Below are 10203 nucleotides of genomic sequence, written 5' to 3' on the forward strand. Positions count from 1 at the left end.
CCCCCCCCCCCCCGCCGCGATCCTCTCTGGCGACCTTCCGACAAGCAAGAGTCAAGGAGGTAGCCAGATTTCACTTAATGACCACGCGGCTCACTTAACACCTGCAGGGATCCACAGTGGCGGTAAAGGAAGATTGCAGGATGGGCAAAAGTCACTCGACCGTCTCGCTTGGCAACATAAGTTTTAGGCTCAGCTGCTGTCGTAAGTCGAGAACTAGCAATAACAATAGCAGTTAGACTTATATACCGCTTCACAGGGCTTTCAGCCCTCTCTAAGCGGTTTACAGAGTCAGCATATCGCCCCCAACAACAATCCGGGTCCTCATTTCACCCACCTCGGAAGGATGGAAGGCTGAGTCGACCTTGAGCCGGTGAGATTAGAACCGCTGAACCGCAGATAACAGTCAGCTGAAGTGGCCTGCAGTACTGCACCCTAACCACTGCGCCACCTCGACTACCTATATGAAGCGACTTTTTGACCCCCCCCCCCCAAATCTTTGTGACAAGAGATGATGAACCAGGCCAAAAATGTGAAGTGAGGCTGGAAAAAAATGCACTCTCCATTAATCCCAATGTGAAATCTGCGAGAGGGGAGGAAGCATGAAATCCTAACCTTGGAGGTCATCTAGACCAACCCCCCCTGCCCAAAACAGGAATCTTTATATACCGTTCCAGACAAATAGTTGTCAAATCTTTTTCTTGAAAAAAAAGGGGAAAAAAGGGGGAGGGGGAAGAGGCTCAGCATACCCCCTTCTCTTTGGGGAGGGGCTTAAGCTGAACCAGCCCCCCCTCCCAGCCCCCCACCCAGGGAGGTCCTCTGAAGCCCCTGAGCAATGCAGAGGATGTAGAAAAAAAGAGACCCAAATGGAAGGTTTTCTTTTCCAGCCACCTCTGGAATTCCGTGCCTCAGTTCTCCCTCTGTAAAATGGGCCTATTGCCAAGCTTGAGGCCTGCGGGGGAGAATCTGTCCTTCACCATATCCTGAGTGGCCTTGAAATGAAAGGGAGGGGGAATTCAGACTCTTGGCCACTGATTCATACTTATGACAGTTGTGGTGTGTGTGTGGGGGGTGTCACATGACCCCCCCTTTTTTTTGCTACCACCTGACAAGCAAAGTCAATGGGGAAGCCAGATTCCTTTTAATGACCACGCGATTTAACAAATGTTGTGATTCACTTAAGAACAGTGGCAAGAAAAGTGGGACAAACCCCATTTAACAAATGTTTCGCTTAGCAACATACATTTTTGGGGCTCCCTGTTGGTCATAAGCCAGAGGGCTCGCTGTACATGGAAACTTTCCAAAAAGCATTTTAATTTTCTGTAGTTTTACGTCCACCAAATTCTTTCAGCTGCATGTTGTCTCCAGGTTAGGAAAATGGCTCTTAAGATAAAATATTGCAATCTTCATTTCCAGCTTCCACTTTAATCCTCTCTCCCCCCCCCCACCCCATTATTTTTCATTGGCTGGGCTAGAAAGGAAATCTGGGTGGGAATTAATGGGAAGAGAACAATAGATATTTTGAGCCTCTTAACAATATGTTTTGCATTAGGCTGAGATCCTCACAAGTCACTTTTGCAAATTCTTTGCAATTCCTGTCCTTTTAACTGGTCTCTGAATCTATTTACAGATGATATTTCAATTGCAAGCCCTTAGCAGCCCAGCTTTTGTCAAAATAACACACCATTTCCCTTTGTCTAAAAATAATTTTGTTTAACTGTGTGTGCAAACTGATGCTTCCACCCGGTTTTTTAAAATTTAAATAAATTAAGTTTATTGTGCCTTTTTTATTTTCTCTTTTCAGCCTAGATATTCATTCTTCTTTGTTTTGGTCCAGTTTTTAAGAGAAAAAAGTCCTTCAGGCTTTCCAATTCAACTTGATTTTGGGATGTTCTACAAACACACCATTGGTATTGTAGTGTTACTGATATCGTAGTATTATTGCAGAGTTCCTACAATTAACCTTTCTATTAGGAATTTATTTTTGCATTGGAAATTTATTTTTTGCATTGGAAATTTATTTTTGAATTGGGGTTTTGTTTTTCTATTTGGAATGCGGTTTCATTTTTGTATTAGAGTTTCATTTTTCTATCTTGAGTTTTAGTTCTGCACTGAAGTTACATTTTTTGTACGCCATGAGTGAGTTGGGTGGCCATATATATTGACTTTATAAATAAATAATAAAAAATGCATTTATAATGCCACTTAAATATTTATGCAAACGGAAAGGAGAAGCCCACCTTCCTTCTGATCCATTTACTTGTGAGGGCAAACGAACCCACTTGTTGTCTTCACATGACATCCGAAACCACAGGAAGGTAGGAATCGAAGCATCCACACATTACGTCAAAGCTGGGGGTTCAGGATAGCAGAATTTAGGGTGCAGAGGGGTTTTAGGGGAGAGCAGCTGTCTTATTTGGGGAAGGCTACCCCACCTCACCCACAAACAAGGCACTGTGTGACTCAAGCAAGCATTTAAACCCAACCCGGGTTAAGGATGTTGTGGGAATGCAAAACTAAACTCCTGCATTTCTCATTTGCAACCTTCCTTCCTGGAATCTCTATTTTTCTGCATTTACTTTTCCTTTTTGCAATAGCAGAGCTGAACTTTAAGCTTGAATGAAACCCCTAAAATAGTACTTTTGTTCAACTGCGAGACCTGTGTGGAATGACTTCAAAGATGGGGCAAATGCTGCCAAGGAATGGCGAAATGAGCCAAATCAATTTAAATTTAAAGAGTCAGCCTTGTCCCAAGGACAGAGAAGGGACAAGTCAAGAGGCCACTTTCGATGGATATTCCCACCGGTGACTCGACTCGGTTTGGGAAAAAAACCCTTGATGAAAATTCAGCAAGAATCTTTGGGGGAAAAGGCTCTCTTCCCATTTCATAGACTGGGAAACTGAGTCCATATGGAAACCAGGAAAGGATTGGAGGAGATGCCCAAAGGAGACTTTCAAAGAATTCCCTTTCCATCCTCCTTTTCTCATTTCCCTTCCTTTTTCCTTTCATTTTTCTTCTCCTTTTCCTCCTCTTTCCTTCCTTTTTCCTCTTCCTCCTTTTTCCTTCCTTCCTGCTTTCCTTCCTTCCCCTTCCTCTCCTCCTCCCATTCTTCCTTAATTCTTTCCCCTTCCTTCTTTTTCCCACTCCCTCTTTTCCTTCCTGTCCTTCTACTCCTTTCTCTCTCTTCTTCGTTCTCCCTTTCCTCCCTTCCTCCTTCTTCTATTCCTCCTCCTCCCTCCTTCTCTTTTCCTTCCTGTCCTTCTATTCCTTTCTTCTTATTTCTTCCTTTCCCCCCTTCCTCCTTCTTCTATTCCTCCTCCTCCCTCCTTCTCTTTTCCTTCATGTCCTTCTATTCCTTTCTCTCTTCTTTTTTCTTCCTTTCCCCCTTCCTCCTTCTTCTATTCCTCCTCCTCCCTCCTTCTCTTTTCCTTCCTGTCCTATTCCTTTCTCTCTTCTTTCTTCCTTTCCTCCCTTCCTCCTTCTTCTATTCCTCCTCCTCCCTCCTTCTCTTTTCCTTCATGTCCTTCTATTCCTTTCTCTCTTCTTTTTTCTTCCTTTCCCCCTTCCTCCTTCTTCTATTCCTCCTCCTCCCTCCTTCTCTTTTCCTTCCTGTCCTATTCCTTTCTCTCTTCTTCTTTCTTCCTTTCCTCCCTTCCTCCTTCTTCTATTCCTCCTCCTCCCTCGTTCTCTTTTCCTTCATGTACTTCTATTCCTTTCTCTCTTCTTTTTTCTTCCTTTCCCCCTTCCTCCTTCTTCTATTCCTCCTCCTCCCTCCTTCTCTTTTCCTTCCTGTCCTTCTATTCCTTTCTTCTTCTTTCTTCCTTTCCCCCCCTTCCTCCTTCTTCTATTCCTCCTCCTCCCTCCTTCTCTTTTCCTTCCTGTCCTATTCCTTTCTCTCTTCTTCTTTCTTCCTTTCCTCCCTTCCTCCTTCTTCTATTCCTCCTCCTCCCTCCTTCTCTTTTCCTTCCCGTCCTTCTATTCCTTTTCCTCTCTTCTTCCTTCCTCTCTTCTTCCTCCTTTCCTCCCTCCTGCCTCCTCTTTTTTCCTTCTCCTCCTATTCCTGCTCCCTCCCTCCTATCCCCCAAATAGTAGGCAGTTTAAAGCAGATTTGGCTTAAAACATCCCCCTCCCCAACACGACCCCTCTGCCAGCTTCATGGCATGGAGCCCCCACTTTATTTTGGGGGCGGGTAGGCAGTGTTCTGAGGACCCGCTGACTCCTGCTTTGCAGAGGCAACGCTGCCCCCGCCCCCCCCCCCCCGTCCCGGCTAGACTTTTGCCTGGTTCTGCCAGGCGAGTGTCGAGAAACCCCCAACCCTCCTTAGCCCAGAAAAGGGGGGCGCACTCAGGACACGGCTAGAGCGGGTCGTGTGAACGGGGTATCGAGGAGGGGGAAACAGACCCCTCCCCAGGCCCACAACTTGGGAGCCAGTTGCGAAAGGACCCAAAACTCCCATCCTCCCCTCAACAGCCAGAGCCCTCCCCATCCCACCGCGGGGGCTTTTCTCTTGAGGGGGAGATGATCTGAAGGGTCCTTACTCCCAAGGAAACCTTTATCCGCCCTTCTCCAATCTCTGCGCTTTTTTTTGCTTGCACCCCCTTAATGAGCGGCCATCCCGTGCTTGGAATAGGGGGGTCTTTCCCCCTCCCGGGACCCCCTCCCCTCCCCGCAAGCGACGCCCCCCCTCCCAGGGAGACCCACCTTAGCCGCCAGCAGCTGCAGCGCCAGGACGAAGGGCTGGATCAGTTTCATCTCGCCGGGACGGAGGGAGCAGGAGGGGAGGAAGAGGAGGGGGCGTTTATCTGCCGATCAGCCGGGCCGGCGGCGTCGGAGACCCTCTTTTCTGTCCGCTCCTCGGAAGATGGCGAGTGGGTGGGTGAGTGGACGAGAGAAAGAGAACCAGGCAGACTCCGGGCAAGGGTCTCTCAGCGGACCCGCAGATGCGTCCCCCGCCCTCTCCCGCCCGGCTAGCAGGAGGAAAAGAAAAGAAAGCGACCCTTCCTCAATTTGCTAGGCGAGGGAAGCGGCGCCTTTGAAGCTGTCGGGAGTTTAGCTGCGCGGCTCTCTCGCCGCTTCTCTCCCGAGTGGGTTGGGTTGGGTGGGTGTGGGGTCTCTGCTCCGTCTCTGCCTTTGCTGGGACTGCGGGCCGGCCCCGTTCACACGCCCTCCTCGCCCCCTCCCTGCGCCTTGACCTCGCCCCCCGCCCGCCCCTTTCAGACCCCCCGCCCCATTGTGGGTGGTGGGGGGGGGGGGAAAGGAGAGACAAAGAAGAGGCGAAAAGGGAGACACGGGCACACTGGAAATCTGGCCAACCAGATGGGGGTATGCAGGTAGTCCTCGACTTATGACGAAGCCCGAAACCTCTGTTGACAAAGCGAGACAATCACTGCATGAGCTTCGCCCCATTTTACGACCTCGTTATGCGAATCACTGCGGTTGTTCAGCGAGTACACAAATGTCACAGCATTTGCAGCTTTCCCACAAGCAAAGTGGAGCCAGATTCGCTTAACGGCCACCAGATTTACTTAACGACGATTCGGTTAACGACAGTGCAAAAAAAAGAGCTCATAAAATTGGGCTTAAATCACTTAACAATCACCTTGCTTACCAATGGAAATTGATTGTTGTTTTTTTATTGTTCTTTTATTATTTTTATTTTATTATTTCACTTTATTTTATTATTTAATTTTTGATTATTTTATTATTTATTTTCTATTTTTTTTATTTTATTACAGGCAGTCCTCGAGTTGCAACCCCAATTGAGCCCAATATTTCTGTTGCTAAGTGAGGCATTTTTACGACCTTTCTTGTTAAGTGAATCACTGCAGTTGTTCAGTTAGTCATATGGTCCTTAAGTGAATCCAGCTTTCCCTTTTAATTTTGCCTGTCATAAAGTCGGAAAAAGGGGATCTTGTGACTCCTGGGACACAGTGACTGTCATTAACATGAGTCAATTGGCAAGCATCTGGATTTTGGTCACATGACCACAAAGGAATGCTGCGACGGTCGTAACTGTGAAAAACGGCCATAAGTCACTTTTTCAGTGCCGCTGTAACTTTGAGCAGTTACTAAATGAATTGTTGTAAGTTGAGGACTACCTGTATTTAATTTCATTTTATTCACTTCATTCACTCAGTTTATTTACAGAATAATTGCAACATTACTTTTTATATTATATATATATATACATATACATATACATACATACATACATATATACATACATATACATACACTATGTAATTGTAATTCTATATAAATCATATAAATTCTGTAATATAGTTCTGTAATTCTACTTTAGAATATAAATTCTATAAAACTAGTATAATAAACCGAGCCGAGGTGGCGCAGTGGGTAGAGTGCAGTATTGCAGGCCACTTCAGCTGACTGTTATCTGCAGTTCAGCGGTTCTAATCTCACCGGCTCAAGGTTGACTCAGCCTTCCATCCTTCCGAGGTGGGTGAAATGAGGACCCGGATTGTTGTTGGGGGCGATATGCTTACTCTGTAAACCGCTTAGAGAGGGTTGAAAGCCCTATGAAGTGGTATATAAGTCTAACTACTACTGCTATTGCTATAATTATTATTTAGAGAACATTATTCACCTCATTTATTTAGAGAATTTATACAGATGCTCATTTACTTTTAAGTGATTCTAGGGGGCTTATATGGAAAATTGTATATGGAAACCCTGAACAATGGAAGAATGAAAGATGAAACTTTAATATAAACAGATGCGAAGAGGGAAATAATAAAACAGGTAAAAGAAGACAGAAATGTGTTTGAATACAAAGGTGACATGAATAAAAGTTAGAGTAGAAAAGTTAGAATAGAAATATAACTAAGAGGGGAACAACAATATACATATTTTAACACAACAAGATATATGCAATAATAATAATTAGGAGAAATTGAATGGCGGTGGTATTAGATATGTTTAAACAACATGAAATGTAATAACTTATGAGTAATAATATTATGTTTATGTGTACTCAAATGTTTGATACCCAGGTATCACACTGTTCATGCATTGATATGTATAAGCAATATAAAATAAAAAAACTTGGCCAAATATATATATATAAAAAAAACAATTCTGAATTCTGCTGTTAATTGGGGTCATTGAGGACTAGCTGTAAACAGAATCACTGAATTCAAAGTTGCTCCTGATTTCAGGGTCGAAGGCAGGGCCAGTCCAGCCTCCACAATTAAAACCAGAGAGGAGGGGTCTTCCCCCCCCTCCCCACTTCAGCTATTTGGGTTATGGCTGAGACCCTGAAGTACAGGACATAAACTTGTCCGGTCCTTCCAAGCAGGGGGCCTTTGAGAATTGACCCACAGGCCTTTCTTTTCCCTCCTTTGATCTCTGCAATCTTCGGACCCTCCTAGCCCCCTCCTCAAATTCCAGGAGATGCATTTCCGGTCTCTTGCAGGACACAAAGGGGGCAGGGGTGTGTGGGAGGGGGCCCGGCCAGAGAGATCTTCCTTAGAGACGGGAGGAAGAACAAATGTTATTTCAGGGCTGACAAAAGCTCTTGCTTTAAAAATATAAAAAATTGAAAGATTATTATCACATTCAATTATTTTTTTCCCTGGCTATCAAGCTGTTGCTCAGAAAACCAGATGCCTTTATATAAAACTGTTATAGGAAAAGAGCCACCACATTTGTTTCGAATGCATCAGTTACGATTTTACAAATTCTGACGCCTTTTTATAAAATTGTTAAGCCGGAAAAAGGCCTGCCAGATTTTTTTTTCCTGAATGCATAATTTATTTATTTTTTTTATCAACTTTGAATTACTTTCATAAAATTGCCCCCCTCTCAGTTTCTGTAGTGGAATAACATGGGAAGAAATCAAATGTTAAGAAAAAAAAAACAAAAATTGGACACACTGTTGAAAAACTGTTTTATTTATTTTTAACATCGACACCTGCTTGTTGAGGCTTTGAGATGGTGGCAACAAAAATGTACTGCCAGTCCTCGACTTACGACCACAATGGAGCCAGGACCGGTCATAAGTCACGTTTTTCTAAATATGACTATCCCTATGTCTACATTTGCGTAGTGGAATAAAATGGGAAGACAGAATGCCCAAAACCTCTGTTGCTAAGTGAGGCAGTTTTTTTAATGAGTTTTGCTCCAATTTACAACCTGTCCTGCCACAGCCGCTAAGTGAATACCTGAGTGTGTGACACGGTCATTAAGTGGAATCTGGCTTCCTCGTTGATTTTGCTTGTCAAAAGATCGCAAAAAAGCGGATCACTGCAACCGTCATAAGTATGAGTCAGTTGCCAAGCATCTGGTAGGTAGGTAGGTAGGTAGGTAGGTAGGTAGGTAGGTAGGTAGGAAGGAAGGAAGGAAGGAAGGAAGGAAGGAAGGCAGGCAGGCAGGCAGGCCACATTTTGATCATGAGACCACGGGGATGCTGTGATGGTCGTAAGTGCGAAAAATGGTCATATCTACTGGTCCTAACTGCTTTTTGCCCACAGGCAAATTCAGTGGTCTCCCATCCCATCACAAAACAGCCCAGCTTCTGATTGGCATTTCCAACTTCCAAAACTGGCTATATCGGTCAGAATGCTTTTGCTCCCTGTTATCCCACTGCCTTTATTTTATTTATTTTAATCCTCATTCTCTTGCCCGAATGGATTCTGTATATCTAAAAAAAAAAAAAAAAAAAAATCCTGAAAAAGGCCACAAAATAAAGGCGTGTCACATCAGGCACTGCATAAGGGGAAGAAAGAAAGAAAAGGCACGCTTGAATTCGCAACTTTGCAAGAAAGGAAATTGCAAAAGATATGCATCGTTCCCAAAAAAAGAGTGCGGTCTTCAAATTTTAATCGGCGTAAATTTTAACAACTTTGAATGATTTTTTGCCTTTTTTTTATCCTCTCTGCAAGATAAGCCCGGCGTGGCCTTATAGAGGGAAGACAGGTTGCAGAAACGTTGAATCAAAGAATATTAAAATCCTGAAATAAAAGGATGTCTCCCAAACAGGAATGTCTTTGGAGATTTAAAAAAGTGTGTGTATTGGGGAGGGGGGGGGATTTGCAATTTATTGTCCACCGTTTACAAGGCGTTTTACAGCCAGCCCTTCTCATCTGGCGGCTCGTACCTGCCCAATTCCACAATTCGCAGGGCTGTGTGCTTTTTCTCCGCAGGATGCAAAGGAGAACAACAGAGGGGCACTTCAAAGGGGTCGTTGGGGGAGATCAGAGGGGTGGGAGGAAGGTGCCATGGGCTCCCCCCACCGAGAAAAAGCCATTGAATTTTATGAGGTCCCCTTTTGAAGTCCTCAGATGGCTCCAGGCATCAAGAATTGATGCGTCCACCCCGGCCTTCCTCCCTCCTTAATGTGGACTAACGGACTGAATGGCTTTTGCTGGAGAGAATGCAATGGATTCTGCTTATAGAAGAATAACAGAGTTGGAAGGGGACCCTGGTGGTCATTTAGTCCAACCCGCTGCTTAGGCAAGAGTCCTTACTCCATCTGGGGGAAACGGCTATCCCGCCTCCTCTTAAAAGCCTTGTGGAGCACCGACAACTTCCAGAGGGAAGCTGTTCCACGGATTAATTGTTCTCACTGTTAGGAAATTTCTCCTTAGTTCTATGTTGCTTCTCTCCGAATTCTTCCCAAGAACCAGCATGGAAGGACCAATGGCCCCTTAGCTATGTGGAATTGCATGTAGAAAACTGCAACACTGATTTTGATTCTGTGCATCGAAAAATACAAATTTGGGGTGCAGGACAAGTTGGAGCATTTGTCAACATCAGAAATGTTAAGATGAGTGGACTGTGAATTCCAGAATCCCCCATCCAGAATGCTTTAAGAGGGGAGGACTTCCACTCCCAGAATCCCCCATCCAGGATGCTTTAAGAGGGGAGGACTTCCACTCCCCAGAATCCTCCATCCAGGATGCTTTAAGAGGGGAGGACTTCCACTCCCAGAATCCCCCAGCCAGAATCCTTTAAGAGGGGAGGACTTCCACTCCCAGAATCCCCCAGCCAGGATGCTTTAAGAGGGGAGGACTTCCACTCCCCAGAATCCCCCATCCAGCATGCTTTAAGAGGGGAGGACTTCCACTCCCAGAATCCCCCACTCATCATGCTTTAAGAGGGGAGGACTTCCACTCCCAGAATCCCCCATCCAGGATGCTTTAAGAGGGGAGGACTTCCACTCCCAGAATCCCCCATCCAGGATGCTT

Source organism: Thamnophis elegans, chromosome Z (genome assembly GCF_009769535.1).
Source record: "Thamnophis elegans isolate rThaEle1 chromosome Z, rThaEle1.pri, whole genome shotgun sequence".
Classification (NCBI taxonomy): domain Eukaryota; kingdom Metazoa; phylum Chordata; class Lepidosauria; order Squamata; family Colubridae; genus Thamnophis; species Thamnophis elegans.